We start from the raw sequence: 16,255 nt of genomic DNA on the forward strand, positions 1-16,255 counted from the left end.
CAACTTCGAGGGTTCTATAATAGCCCTAGTGACAAGTTCATGTAAGAAAAGTTAATAAAGGAAAAATAAGACCACGGTTAAGGGACACATATTCCAAGATTAATGTTGTGCAAAGATATCCTAGTGGGCATCACTGGATGTGTTTATGGCTAAAGGAAATGGGAAAAGGCTAAGGCAAAGACATTAAAAAGGATAAATGGAATTTTTGGCACATTTATTTATGGAAATAAAGGGAATTACGAGAAAAGTAAGGTGAAAGGTCACAGGTTGCATGTGAGGAGGAAAACGAAGAAAATAGAGGCCTCACTAATAGAAAGGCTTCTGAGGATTAGTTGGTAACCTTTTGTTAGTTCAAGTTTTGGAGCTCTCTCATTATTCTCTCTCTCTCTCACTCTTGGTCACTTAGAGTCTTCTTGGACCACTCTAGCTTTGGATCAAGGAAGGAAAAGCATGCAAAGGAAAAGGAAGGAAAGAAAGGGTCAAGGAAGGAAGAGCAGGATCAAGAAAATTCACCAAGAATACTTGCAGGTAACATATTGCATGTGTGGATTTAATGGTTATTATATCTTTGTCATTTCCATGGTTCTATGTTTGTTATAAGCATGGTTATTTGAATGGTTCATGCCATGTTTATTTCATGTATTTACTTGTAATTATTAAAATGATGGATGAAATACCTAATTGATTTCATAATAGTTCGAGGGAGAAGGTGGCAATCCTTCTTGTCATGTTTCAAAAGAGTTTTCAGTCGTTCATGCTCTATCTTGTATCCTAGACCTGTAGATTGCATTGTTGCAAAGTGTTTGACAGAATTTCAGTCCCAGTTGGGGATCATCAAGCCTAGTCCTCAAGTTCATTTTTTGTTTATTAGTCTTTTCATCATGTGTTTTATCGATTTTAAAAGTTACAACAAGCTCTAGGTAGTGGCTAGATTTCCAAGCTAGAAAAGTGCCTTAAATTCCCTAGACGTTGGAATAGGTATGGTGGGAAAAGTCCTTGGATGCAGGCAAGCATGCCTTTGAGAGTATTCATAGGTCCCTGGATGCTGGCATGCCCATAGCGTAAGAGAGTCCAAAGGTCCAGAGGTCTAAAAGGTTAGTGGGACCTTGTAATGTTCCTAATTAGCCATGGCTAATTGGAATATTCGATTTTGCCCAATTTTTGGCTTCTATAGTTATTTATAAATAAAATAGTGAGGACGGGGGACATAACTCACTTTAAGAATAAAAAAAGTCATTTCCTAGTAGCACAACGTTATGAATTAAGGAGGAGCCAAGGGGGCCAAAGGGGGACGTAGAAATTGGGCCCAAGCAGACACATGGAGGGACTGCGTAGGAGGGAAGAACACATGGCAAGAGGGGAATCACAAAGGAGGAGGTGAGCCTAGGGATTGTGAGAGGCAGAGGCTATAAAATAGAGAGAGCCCCCTCATTTTGGATCATTCTGGTTATGAGAATTTGTGATAGTCATTTTGACTTAGAGCACGTTGGCTGTTTAGCTAGTCTGCAACATTGTTTAGTGCATTGAGTGTCTCCGTTCGGAGATCTCACCCTTAGCCCCGGGGGAATTCGAGTGCCTGCTCAGGCAAGGTATCCATTGGCATTCCAGCAATAGTTTCATCAGCACTTTAGCAGTAGTTTCATCAGCATTTCAGCAGCAGTTTCATTAGCATCTTTGAGGAACTGTGCAAAACCCCAAGGGGCTGATTTTCGAGGGTAGGTCATTTCAGAAAATGTTTTTGGGTTTTGCTGGGTTTCTTGAGTAGAGTCTGATTCCAGAGTTTTAGCCTTTTCTGAGGAGGGGAGCAGCCCCAAATCCTCATTCGATTTCCAGTAGTAGCATGACAATTTTCCAGCAGCTGGGACGCAGATCAGTGTGAGGCCATTCCAGGAAAGCTTTCTGGGTTTTTTTGGGTTTCTTGAGTAGAGCCCGAATCCAGAGTTTCAGCTTTTTCTGAGGAGGGGAACAACCCCAAATCATCATTTGTTTTCTAGCAGCAACAACAACACAACAGCAACATCCACGCAGAGAGGCCATTCTTGTCATTCTAAGAGTATTTCTTCACTTGCCTTGTGCAAGTCGAGGTGCCATCTGTCTAATCATCTCTTGTACTCATTTATTGCTTAGTATAATAAAATGGCTTAGCATTTCTTGTTGCATCTCTTGTGTATCTGCTTATATTTCCGGTTACATTATTAAAGCTGTTCCACTGTTATTTTATCACTTCTAGGTTATTATATCATTTGCACATATTTGGTTGGAGTTTTTGCTGGAGTTTGAGGAATATTCCGAGTTAGGGATATTACAGTGGTATTACAGCATAGATCTGGCTCAGCCTGTGGAACTAGCAATCTATGACACCGGGGGAAAAACCCTATATCTGTTACAGAGGTTAGAGATATAGAGACATTGGGTGTAGGTTGGAGAATACCTACAAAGAGGGAGATTGTGTTCCTGTGGCAGATGCAGAACAAGAGGAACCTATGGTAAAAGCAGAACAGAGAGAGCCAGTAGTGGATGCAGAGCATATGGCAGACGAGGACGGGAAGAGATTTGCAGTTATGCTCCTCAAATCAGTGCAGGATTTGTCGAGGCAGATTGAGGTGATGGGGCAGAGATTCACGGCAGTAGAGGCCAGAAAGCAGGAAAACCCACGAGTTTTACAGATCGGTGAGGGATCAGGTGCATCCCATCACTTGCTAGAGCAGCGTGATACTGTGCACTAGGGGGCCTCAGATGCCCTTACATGCTCTACCATGCCCACCTTCTTAGGAGCAGACACGGGGGCTGCAGCTCAACAGGAAGCAGAGCCCGGAAATATGGGCGATTATTTTGCAAAGTACTAGGCCTATGGGTAGGAGTTTAGGGAAGCCCTCTCATTTAGAGAATTTGTTCAGCTCCAGCGGGATAGTAGACCCTGCGATCATCACAGAGGGTACCAGCATTACCATGATGGCGAAACCCACCGTGTAGCGAGCATATTCCACTTGCCTATGTTTGATGGCTCATCAAACAGTTCGACAAAGTCTTGGGTGGAGAAGATGGGCATTTATTCCCAGCTTAACCAGATGTTGGAGGCAGAGGCCATCAAGGTGGCAACATTGCATTTGGATGGTGAGGCCTAGGATTGGTGGTTTCATGGGATGGTTACATTGGGGCACTCTGCAGTGACGTCATATGCCGAGTTTACCAGGATATTGATGGAGCGATTTGATCAGAGGGATCCAGAGCAGCATTTCGTTGACCTGACGAGGCTCAAACAGACAGGGAGCCCAAAGACCTACATTACAGATTTCATGAGAGTCTTCGTGATGGTGCCAGACCTATCCACGGCACAGAGGGTCTATATGTATGTTGAGGGGTTAGCCGAGCCACTTCGGGGTCTAGTCCAATCCACTAGACCAGCTACACTCTAGGACACTATTACCAGGACCCGGGACTTACAGGATGTCCTACCCAGGACTCGGACACCTTACCCCTAGAGACAGACTTTCTAGTCTAAGGGGAAGGATGTGAAGATTCCACCTCCAAAGGGGAATCTGGGACGAGTACAACTTGACGATGATGCTAGGAGGGAGCTGAGAAGAAGCGGTTGTGCTTCACTTGTCAGGAGCCATGGGCAACAGGACATAGATGTGCTGCTGGTAAAGCACATTTTATTGAGGTCTTCTCCGGGAGTAGTGGAGAAGAGGATGATGAGGAGGATGTGGAGGCAAGGGATAGCCATGCCATATAGGGACCTTTGCCACCTCCACCACCAGTAGCAGGTGGTGCATATTTTTCACCCACTGGAGGGGCCCTTGTAGTGTTGCGGGGAGTTCCCAAGTATCTAATGCTACACGTACGAGGGACAATACGTGGCCAACGTGTATTAGTTTTGGTTGACAGTGAGGCAACCCACAACTTCATCGATGCCCAAATGGTTGAGTGGAGAGGTATACAGACAGAGAGCTTCGATGGGTTTTCAGTATTGGTCCCAGGAGATCAGACTATGATGTGTGCTCGTTATGTTCCAGAGCTATCAGTGACAATGGGCACCTACACATTGACTGACCACTTTTTTGTGGTCGATATTCTGGACACCAACATGATACTGGGTGTTCAGTGGCTCATCACTCTAGGGAAGGTCATGACAGATTGGAAGACCCTGGAGATGGAGTGGGATGATGAGAAGACAGGGAGGCATGAGAAGATACGGGGACAACACACATATCCACCTCAGACTGTTTCGGCTCATCAGATGGAGGCAGTCTTCCGAAAGGGAGACATAGAGTGGGCAGTAGAGCTGCGTGCATCAGAGGCAGGGACTACAGGGTGGACGGTACATCCAGAGATACAGTCCATCCTTGACCGGTATGCCATAGTGTTTGGGGAGATTCCACCAGGAAAGCCACCAGACTGGGGGTTTGAGCACACTATTGAGCTTGAGCAGGGCATCCAGGAAATGATCACCACCCCCTATAGGAACCTCAAGGCCTATCGGGACGAGATCGAGTGGGCTATCCAGGACTTGCTGGCTCTTGGGCACATTCGATCGAGCACGAGTCCTTTTGCTTCTTCTGTGGTGTTGGTGAAGAAGGACGGTACATTGAGGATGTGCATCGACTACAGGGCCCTGAACAAGAAGACCCTGAAGAACAGGTACCCTATACCCAGGATCGATGAGTTGATGGACGAGTTGAGGGGAGCATGATTCTTCTCAAAGATTGATTTGAGATCTGGGTACCATCAGATTCACATGAGGGAGCAGGATATTCCCAAGACCGCCTTCAGGTGTCACTATGGGCACTTTGAGTTCTTGGTGATGCCTTTTGGGCTAACCAATGCCCCAGCTACATTTCAGTCCTGCATGAATCACATCTTCCGTAGTCATTTGAGGAAGTTTGTGTTGGTATTCTTCGATGATATTCTCATTTACAGTAGGACTTGGGAGGAGCATCTCCAACACATTGAGATAGTACTGCGTATCTTACAGGAACAACAATTCTATGCCAAACTCTCCAAGTGTGAGTTTGGGTTGACGGAGATGTTGTATCTGGGACACATCATAGGGATGGATGGAGGGAGGGTCCACGAGGAGAAGATCAGGGCCATCAGGGAATGGCCGGACCCGAGAAACATGACGGAACTTCGAGGATTCGTTGGCATTTGCACTTATTACTGGAAGTTCATCAAAGGTTTCTCACAGCTTGCTGCACCCTTGACAGATTTAACGAAGAAGGGGGCATTCAGTTGGTCAGATACAACGCAGCAAGCCTTTGATAGGCTCAAGGAGGTTATGAGCAGCTACCCAGTGCTCGCGTTGCCATATTTTACGCAGCCATTTGTCTTGCAGTGTGATGCGTTGGGAGAGGGGATTGGCGTAGTATTGAGGCAGGGAGGTCACCCGATAGCATTTGAGAGCTGGAAGCTCCTTCCGCACGAGAGGTTGTATTCCATAAACGACAAGGAGATGCTGCCATCATGCATGCATTGGCTAAGTACCAGCAGTATTTGGTAGGCAACAGGTTCAGGGTGAGGACTGATCACAACAACCTCAAGTTCTTTTTGGAGCAGAAGCGGCTACAAGAGAGGCAACAGAAGTTGATCAATAAGATCCAAGCATATGACTTTGACATTGAGTATGTCAAAGGTAGGAACAACGTGGTAGCAGATGCCCTTTCACGTAGACCAGCCACGTTGTCTCTTATGAGCTTGGATACAGATTGGAGGGCTCTACTCTTAGTAGAGTACTCCCAGGACAGGTTTGCATGTGAGGTTCTGGATGGGCAGGTAGTAGATGACAGGTACAAGGTGGTCGATGAGATCATCTACTACAGGGACCGGATCTTCTTGACTAAGGGGTCTCAGCTCAAGAAGAAGATACTCCATGCATCACATGATTCCCCATTGGCAAGACATCAGGGTTTTACCAAAACCTATAGGGCAATTAGGGAGAGGGTCTCATGGAAGGGCCTCAAGGAGGATGTACTCCAACACATCCGGGAGTGCGATGTTTGCCAGAGGAACAAGGGATAGATGAGCCATCCCGCAGGATTATTTCAGTCTCTTCCCATTCTAGAGAGGAAATCAGAGAGTATTTCGATGGATTTCATCACAGGGTTGCCCATGGTGCAGGGCAAGGATTTCATCTTTGTCATCGTTGATCGACTGACGAAGTATGCACATTTCTTTGCCATATCCGCACACTCTATAGCAGCACAGGTGGTCAAGCTGTTCTTTAGGGAGATCTTCAGGCTACATGGTCTTCCTAAGACCATCGTCAATGACAGGGACAATCGTTTCATGGGCGGGTTTTGGTAGGAGCTTTTCCGATTGGTGGGGACGGAGTTGACACCGAGTACCAGTTATCACCCATAGACGGATGGGCAGACAGAGATAGTTAACAAGTGGCTATAGGGCTACTTGCGTAACTATGTCAGTGGGCAATAACGAGCATGGTTGAGGTGGCTGCATCTAGGGGAGTACTGCTATAATACTTCACATCACATGTCCATTGGTATGTCACCATTCTATGCTTTATATGGGTATCATCCTTTATCTTTCACTGACATGATGTTTGGTGATAACAAGGCTTGCAGAGCCAAGATATGGATCCAAGAGAGTTAAGATATTCTCCGAGCTCTCAAGGATAACATGGCTACAGCACAGAACCAGGAGGAGCTGTATGTCGACAGGGGTCGGGTGGAGAGACAGTTCGAGGTAGGGGACATGGTCTACCTACGGTTACAGCCATACTGACAGTCGTCACTAAAGCAGAAGGGGGCTAAGAAGCATAAGCCTCGCTCTTATGGGCCGTATAGGGTGATACACAGGGTTGGACAGGTTGCATATAAGTTGGAGCTGCCCCAAGGCAGCAAGATTCATAACGTTTTCCATGTATCATGCCTAAAAAAGGAATTAGGGTAGTAGGTGACAGTGACAGATGAGCTACCACCCATGGATGACAAGGGGCATTTGGTATTGCAGCCGGAGGCTATCATTGATACTAGGGAGAGGTAGCTGCAGAGCAGGACGGTCCGGGAATTCTTGGTGAGGTGGAAGAATTTGCCAGATGAGGATGCCACATGGGAGAGTGAGAAGATCTTGCAGCATCCATCACTTCAGTTGCTTGAGGACAAGCAACATTTTTCTGGGGGAGACTGTAATATTCCTAATTAGCCATGGCTAATTGGAATATTCGATTTTGCCCAATTTTTGCCTTCTATAGTTATTTACAAATAAAAAAGTGAGGACGGGAGACATAACTCACTTTAAGAAAAAAGAAAGTCACTTCCTAGTAGCACAACGTTGTGACTTAAGAAGAAGCCAAGGGGGCCAAAGGGAGATGCAGAAATGGGGCCCACGCAGGCACATGGAGGGACTGCATAGGAGGGAAGAACACATGGCAAGAGGGGAATCACGTAGGAGGAGGTGAGCCTAGGGATTGTCAGAGGCAGAGGCTATAAAATAGAGAGGAGCCCCCTCATTTTGGATCATTCTGGTTATGAGCATTTGTGATATTTATTTCGACTTAGAGCACACTGGCTGTTTAGCTAGTCTGCATCACTATTTAGTGCATTGAGTGTCTCCGTTCGGAGATCTACCCCTTAGCCTTGGGGGACTTCGAGTGCCTGCTCAGGCAAGGTATTTCCATTGGCATTCCAACAGTAGTTTCATCATCATTTCAGCAGCAGTTTCATCAGCATTTCAGTAGCAGTTTCATCAGCGTCTTTGAGGAACTGCGTAGAACCCCAAGGGGGTGATTTTCGGGGGGTCGACCATTTCAGAAAATATTTCTGGGTTTTTCTGGGTTTTTTGAGTAGAGTCCGATTCCAAAGTTTTAGCCTTTTCTGAGGAGGGGAGCAGCCCTAAATCCTCATTCGATTTCCAGTAGCAACAATAGCACGACAGTTTTCCAACAGCTAGGACGCATATCAATGTGAGGCCATTCCAGGAAATCTTCTGGGTTTTGCTGGGTTTCTTGAGTAGAGCCCGAATCTAGTGTTTCAGCTTTTTCCGAGGAGGGGAGCAGCCCCAAATCATCATTTGTTTTCTAGTAGTAGCAACATCCACGCAAAGAGGCCATTCTTGTCATTCTGAGAGTATTTCTTCACTTGCCTTGTGCAAGTCGAGGTGCCATCTACCTAATCATCTCTTGTACTCATTTATTTCTCAGTATAATAAAATGGATTAGCATTTCTCGATGCATCTCTTATGTATCTGCTTATATTTTCGGTTACATTATTATATGCTGTTCCACTGTTATTTTATCACTTCTAGGTTATTATATCATTTGCACATATTTGGTTGGAGTTTTTGCTGGAGTTTGAGGAATATTCTGGGTTAGGGATATTACAGACCCAGGGGCATGGTTTCTAAGTGGGTGGGATGTCTCCTGGGGGTGTTGTTACTGATGTAGAAGGTATGGTTGATGTGTTTCTATCGATTCCATTTCCTTAAGGTCACTAAGGAGGTTGAATCATATCATAGTAGCCTCTTGTCACATGTTTACTGTGGTTGGTCGTTTACTTGGGTAGATATGGGAGGAGGGTAGGTACAATAGGTAACATGTTGCATTTGTGATTTCCTTACTGATTGATGGATGCGTGGTATATGCATGTGATTATTTGGTCATCTGTTGTCATTGGCATGGATGGTTTTCCGATTGATAATGGTTTTAGCCTCGCCTTGCAATTTCTTGGATAGTCATGGTGTTGTGGGTCTTCCAGGTGATTGTTTTTTTGAGTGGTGCTCATGTTCCTTATGCTTGTGGGTTGGAACAAATCCTTTGGAAGCCCTAGAACAACTTGGGTTGAGTTACTAGTCATGGAGCTTAGGTAGGGACAAACACTTTGGAGCCCTTGGTGGGTTGATTTACTAGTTCCTGGAGGCAGGTGGGATAAACACTCTTGAGCCCTAGAAAGCTATGGGTTGGATTACTAGTTCTTGGAACCTTGAACAACTTGGGTTTTATTTTTGTTTGCTTCTTATTCTTTCCTTTTATGTTATTAGGGTCTTGGGAATTGGTTAGGAAAGAGGAAGTTGATAAGTCTTGGGGAGTGTTGAATGAAACCCAATACGTAATGTAAGACACAGATGAATCCATGTGCATGTATAAGGTCAACTAAAGGCAAGAATATTAAAACCAGTTGGATTGGTTGGGTCCATTGGGGTAAATGGACGGTGGCAGGACAAACATTAGAAAGGTAACAAGAAAGGTAAAGTAAATGGATTTGAGGCGTTAGATTCCTTGCCTATGTTGGGAATTGTTGTTCTCAATGTTCTACATGTTATGCATTGATAAAGGGAGTTCTCTTAACCTTGACCTTATGATATCTGGTAATTATGGTGTGATCACGATTATGCTAATATCTATATATTTATATATTTATATACATATTTTGTTGTTTGATAGGGTTGTCAGGGATCATGATTTCTTTATGTTAATGTTTATATGTATATATGTGTGTATCTATGTCATTATCCAATAGGGTCGTCAAGGATCATGCTTGTGGAGGAATGATTTCTTATGCATCAGAATGGCATGAAGATGCTCTTGATATTATGAGGAATCAAGTGGGAAGTGTAGTCCTGATATATCCATGAGGTTAGCATTGTGTGGATATTAATTGATATTATATGCTTATGTTATGCCTATGTTTATGTTATGGACATGTAATGTTGAGGGATACATCAGAGGAATGAAAGTAGTGTTATCTGCGACATGTTGGGACAAACATGGGTACTGGAAATATACTAGAAGCAAGGTAGCTTGGTAGAGACAGTGTGGTCTCTGGACATACAGTAATATTGTTATGTATATATGATACATGTTGTGCTGTTTCTATCTAGTGTTGTATGCATGTGGTGTTGTGTACAAGTTGTGCATGTGTTGTTGTTTACATGTGGTGTTGTGTACATGTTGTGCAGGTGGTGTTGTGTACACGTTATGCAGGTGGTGATGTGTAGATGTGGTGTTGTGTACACATTATGTAGGTGGTGTTGTGTACATGTGGTACATGCGGTGTTGCGTGCATGTGGTGCTATGTACATGTTGTACATGTGGTGATGTGTACACATTGTGCAGGTGGTACTGGTACATGTGTTGGTGTGTATATGTGGAGTTGTGTACACATTGTGTAGATGGTCCTGTGTACATGTGGTATTGTGTACATGTTGTGTACATGTGGTGTTGTGTACATGTTGGACATGTGGTGATGTGTACATGTTGTATATGTGGTATTGTGTACATGTTGTAAATGTTGTGTTGTGTAAATGTGTTATTGTGTTACATGTATTGTGTAGTCTTTATATCATGACATGTGTATTCATTGTATTGTAAACTGGGTGGAGGTGTATGTGTTGTGTTCTACATCAAGTGTAGGTGTATTTATTGTGTGGTGTTGTACGTTGTGTGTGGGTTTATACATGTGATTATACTATGTGTTTACATGGTTAAAAAGAAAGCACTAGGTGCTTTCCAGGTGTGGTAATCGATCTGATGTGTGTATGGAAAGTATAAAGAATGAAGGTAGAAGAAAAGAACCATTTGAAAGATAAGCATAAGTATTTTATTTCAATTTTTAATTATGCATATGATCTATGAATCTGATTTATGATGATTGCATGTGATCTATGATTTCAATTTATGATGGTTCAATTTTGAGCTAACTAGATATGATATGTTTATACATGATGATTTGATTTACGAGCTAGTTTGACTTGTTATGAGATGAAGTGAAAGTGTACCTTATTGAAGGGCCACAAATGAGGTATGACTTGAATTTATTTCAATTCCTTTTTAGTCTAATGAAAATTATGTGCTTGGTACAGTAAGCAGGAAAATGCCTAGTTTGGGTGGTTAGGACCACCTACGAGAGAATAAAAAATAATAGTAAAAAAGAATTGGAACATGCAACATTATGATGGTAAAGTGTTTAGGAGTAGGACCATTATGGGGCACTGGTACCCAATATTGTCCATTAATTTTGATGAGCATGGTATGACCAGTATGATGGTTTTCATGCAGGGATATGCCTTGGTTTTTTGACCTTCCTATGCAAGGAAACCTTGCCGGTAGATGGATCAAACAAGGGAATATGTAGCAGAGAAGGGGATGCTAGTAAGACTTGGAATGTGTGTGACTACACACAAGGGTGTGACCGGATTTCTCGAGGGAATGTGTAGTAGTGAAGGGAAGGCCTGTGAATGAGTTTGTTTGGTCATTAGCATTGACAAATTTAATTAGAAGCACATTGGGAGTGTGCCCTATAACAATGAGCTAGAAACTGTTCACTGAGATAAAAAGTAGCGCTAGGATCATAACGTTGGACATTGGATGAAATTTTGAATTTGGAAGTGGATCCTGGATTTCCTAGGAAAGAGGTGAGTCTTGGAATTATTTTGAGGGTAGAGGTGTGGCTATATGGACTCTCGTGTTGATTGATGTAGGCATCATATCCTTTAAGTTTCTAGTTAGAGAAAATGTGCATATGTATATGTGTATATTATTGTAAATATTGTATCAAGTTGTGGTTATAAAGCTCCATAGACAATATGATTATTTGTTGGTTGAAGAAAATGTGAATGAGTATATATGTGGTCATTATCATAAATATCGTAATGAGATGTGTTATGAATATCCAGTAAACAATATGATTCTCATGTTTTCAGCAGTGGTCATTGTAAATATTGCAACGAGTTGTGTTATAAAGCTCCATGGGAAGTATGTTTTATTTTCAGTAGTTTTCTGGTCATAGGTGTCATAGAACATCGAGGAAAGTGTTCCCCCAAGGGGAAGTGGTTTGTAACAACCCTTGGTTGAATTTCCATGTAATTAAAATAAGGCAGAGGTCATGGAAGACATATTCCTTATTGAATGGAGGGAAAAACATCCTAGTGGTTGTCATTTTCGATTTATTAATAGCTAAGGAAATTGGAAAATGAATTGGAAAAGGAAAAGAGACATTAATTGGCATGTATTTATGGAAATAAAGTAAAATTGGAGAAAATAAAGGTGAAGAGATACATATTTGCATGAGAGTGAAATTAGAGGAAAATTGAAGGCAAATGAAGAAAATAGAGGCCTCAATGATAAAAATTCTTCTAAGGATCAATTCATGCCCTTTTGATAGTTTTTGGGTAGATCTCTCTTATATTCTCTCATTCTATCACACTCTTGCACACTTAGAGTATTCTTGGAGAATTCTTGGAGCACTTTGGAATACATTGGATTTGGAGAAAGAAGGAAAGGGAAAAAAGAAAACCGCAAGGGAACAAATGGATCAACAACTATATATGGATTCCTTTGTAAGTAATAGCTTGCATGTGTGATTTCCTTGTTGACTTATGGATGCATGGTATATGCATGTGATTATTTGGTTGTGTGCTGTCATTGGCATGGAGGATTTCCTAGATTGACAATGGTTTTATCTTTGCCTTTCCATTTCTTGGATATCCATGGTGTTGTGGGTTTCTACATCATTGTTTTCCTGATTGGTGATCATGTTCATTACGGTTGTGGGTTGGAACAGATGCTTTGGAAGTCCTGGAACAACTTGGGTTGAGTTACTAGCCTTGGAGCCCAGGTTGGGACAACTCTCCAGAGTCCTTAGTGGGTTGAGTTACTAGTCCCTAGAGCCGAGTTGGACAAACTGTCTAGAGCTTTCGAAGGTTGTGGGTTGAGTTACCAGTTCCTAAAGCCCTGGAAAACTTGGGTGGATACCAATCATATTGGTGTTACTAATGTCTGATCGTGAAGTGGAATCACTGTGGTTGATGGTTGAGGTAGTTTGGCCTCTGGAAGCCCTAGTTTGGTTTTTTCCTGGTTTATTATAATGAGGTCCCACATTTATTCTTGGAATATGGAATGGGGGTGATTGGCTGAAAGAGAGATTTGGTTCAGCACAATCTATGGTTGATTGGTTAATGGAAGTCCCTAATTTGGTTGACATTTTCATGTGTTAATATGAGCTAATTTCCTATTGTGATCCACATGCATATGTGTTGATTATTATGGTTATCTTATGGTTGTCTTGTCATGGTTTCTAACATGTTTATAAGCTGGTTATATGCTAGTTATATGATGCATTATATCTATGGATATTCACATGTTTTGATAAGATATTGAATAGTTTGTGAATGCATGGACTAACAAGTGTTATTGTAGCTACGTGAAGAAGGCATAAAGCGTACTTGGTCATTCTCAGATGAATCTCAGACTATTATGATTAGATATGCCTTCATGAATTGCGTCTTCCACGTTCACCATATGTTTGACGAAATGGTTGTTATGGTTAAGCATGGTTAGGTTAAGTTATTGCTCAATTTTTTTATAATTAGAATTGTCATGATCTCATTTATCATTATGAGAAGTTATAGGGAGTTTTGGGCAGTGGAAATGAGGCTCGCCTGGAAAGGTAGCTCAGATCTTGGGACAACACCCTATGAAATAATATTTTGAGCTATAACCAAAGGGAGATAGCCTTTTTTGTTTGCTTGGACGCCTATAACGGAACTCTTGCATGCTTGTGCATGTGGTTGTGGGCCCAGTTTAGAGAAAAATACCTCAACTCAAGGTTTGGTCACTTGGGGTGGTTCTTTAGCCCTTGAGTGTCCTATAAGCTTTGAGGGATGTCTGTGAGTTATCAGTTTTTTGTCCCACTTCCATATATTAATCTTTGAGGTCAAGTTATGTCATGGTAACTCTTCATTTGATGTTTACCCTAATACGCCAGTGAAATTGGGTAGAGTTTGGAGGGGGGTGTTAAAGCCACTCTTTGTTCTATTACCCCACTTATTATCTCCTTATAAAATAAAATTTTACCAATGAAATTCATAGGTCACTCCAACACATCCCTCGTCCACAGTGGAAGGGGAAAGTCGGTCAACAAATCCCCATATATGTTGGATTACAAAGGATTTAGTTCTAAGGTGGAATATCAGTTGGTTGTTCTAGAGAACAATGGTCAACTACCCCAGAACTAGAATTTGTGTCTTATAACATTTGCATCTTCCTTACACTTAAAAGACACATAGAGACATCCTTTTACCAATAGGTTAACTTGAAATGTATAACTGAATATGGGGATCCAATTCTACTCTGCCGATTCCTCTAAACCCTCCTTGAACACATGCTTATTCATTAAATTTCCCACTAAACTTATTTCCACCAAGGTTGGTGCATTCCCAAGGCTCACATCGAATCTTGGAACAAGATTCAAACCCCCTATCACCTCTTAACACACCTAGCCTAAAGATTAGTTTTAAATATAGACTTTAGATGCTCAATAATAGGGAGGGTCATGTTTTATGTTTTTGATTAAAAATTGATTGGGAGGGACTTGTTGTTCATAACCTTTGGACAATGAGAGAAATTAGTGTCCAAGTTTTTTGGACCTGGTTGGGAAAGCATGCCATTGATACCCCCCTTGAGGAGATTGCATCGAAGATCATCCTTCTATCATTTTCCATCATTCGAACCAATGTAAGTCTATCACGAAGGAAATAAAGAAATGTTGATGTAAAGAAAGATGTAATAAAGAAACGTTGACGTAAAGATTTAAATGAATTTGGTAGTTATGTAAAGAAACACTAACCTAAAGATTGGATTCGATGGTGAAATGAGATAAAAGGAGATTTATATGCCCCGTGCTTTCGTAGACTACCTCACCACACTTTATTTTACATTTATTTTTTTATAAATATTACAGAATCTATGAATCTATGAAAATCACAGAAATCTCCAAAAAGCTTAGGCTGAGGAACTGTGGGGATATCATTCCAATTTCTCAGTTGAACCTGGGAAATTAATTCAAGAATTTGGCACTTGAAACCTATTTCACATTAAAAAATAAATAAGCCATACATGCATAAGAGGTTATATTTATACTTATTGAGGTAGAGACACCTTGCCTTTGAAACCTCAACAATTTTAGATACTTGTTGTCTAGTAAAAAGAGCTTCTAGATCAATGAATTCTTCTTCCACACAAATTTCTAATGTGATAACAGTTAGAATTTGAATTATATGTGCATATCCTCAAGAAGAATAACAATTTTGAAATATAGAACCATACATTAAGACTTTGAAACCCCACCTCCTTTTGGTACTCCACATGTTATATTACATTATTATCTTAAGGGGTGTCATGTGGAAAATTAAATAATACGTGCTAGCGTCTTACTAAGTATCTCATTTTCCATGTTTTATAGAACTTATAATCCTCCCTTCTAAAAGTTCAGAAATGATTCATTACCAGAAATTTAGTAGAAATTAATCGAGGAGGGAGATTGTAGATTTGTGCACTCAAAAGATTATATAAATTATATTTCAGAGTACTGCAAATTCGAACCAGTGATTTGCAACAAGAGAGACCAGTCCACTATAGTGTGCAACTATGGAGGATTAGCATAAATTCGTTTACTTATGATATACAAAATTTAGTTGCTGGCTTTCCCGTATATTCTAAATCCAACTGAGTTTTATAAACATTTCTTATCACTATATTCTTTGTAACCAGACGGGTTTTAGAATCGTTGACCACGTGATCGCGACACTAGTGGCGTTAGTAGAGCTTATGAGCTGGCACTTATCCATTCGAGCAATGGTGTCACGAATCTCATGATGACAGGTAGCCGCGGTAGGAGCCCTGATCACCAGCTACTTTCTGTCCAAGACCATACCGTCCTTGCAAGAAATTTCCGTACCAAGTCTTACAATAAACTATACTACAATGATGTGTGGTTTAACTGTAAGTCAAACGGGCGAAGTCCGGGAGACCAAAATTCAAATCTCATGGAGTACAGTGACCTGCTGTGGTGGCGGCTAGAGGGGCGGACCCCCCCTCCCGCGGGTCTGCTCTTGCTAAAATCATAGGATCTTAGCATACCCGACTTGCAGGTGGTTGGTTATGCTCTTGGTGTTATAGTGGCAGCCATGAGGTTTGATCCTGGGTCTCCCATGGATTAAACTTGATAGTTACCGATTCACCATGTGGTAAAAAAAAAACTTCACCTGCCTTATCAAATACACTTAGCAAAGTACTCCCCACTCCAACGTCCATCGGGATTTAGATGGTGGGCACTTGATCGCTTTAGCCAGTTTTGATTTAGTTAAATTTATTGAGTTGAGAGAGTTATTTTACACTTTAATATGCTGGTTATAATAAAAAAGAAATGAATATATTGTAAAGAATTAAAAGTAAAAGAAATATGTGAATATTTTAATAAGAAATTTAAATAAATATTTGAAAATTCATGTTAATTAATTTATG

Source organism: Pinus tabuliformis, chromosome 8, assembly GCF_031772625.1.
Source record: "Pinus tabuliformis cultivar Carrire ecotype Pingquan chromosome 8, CPIR1, whole genome shotgun sequence".
NCBI lineage: Eukaryota > Viridiplantae > Streptophyta > Pinopsida > Pinales > Pinaceae > Pinus > Pinus tabuliformis.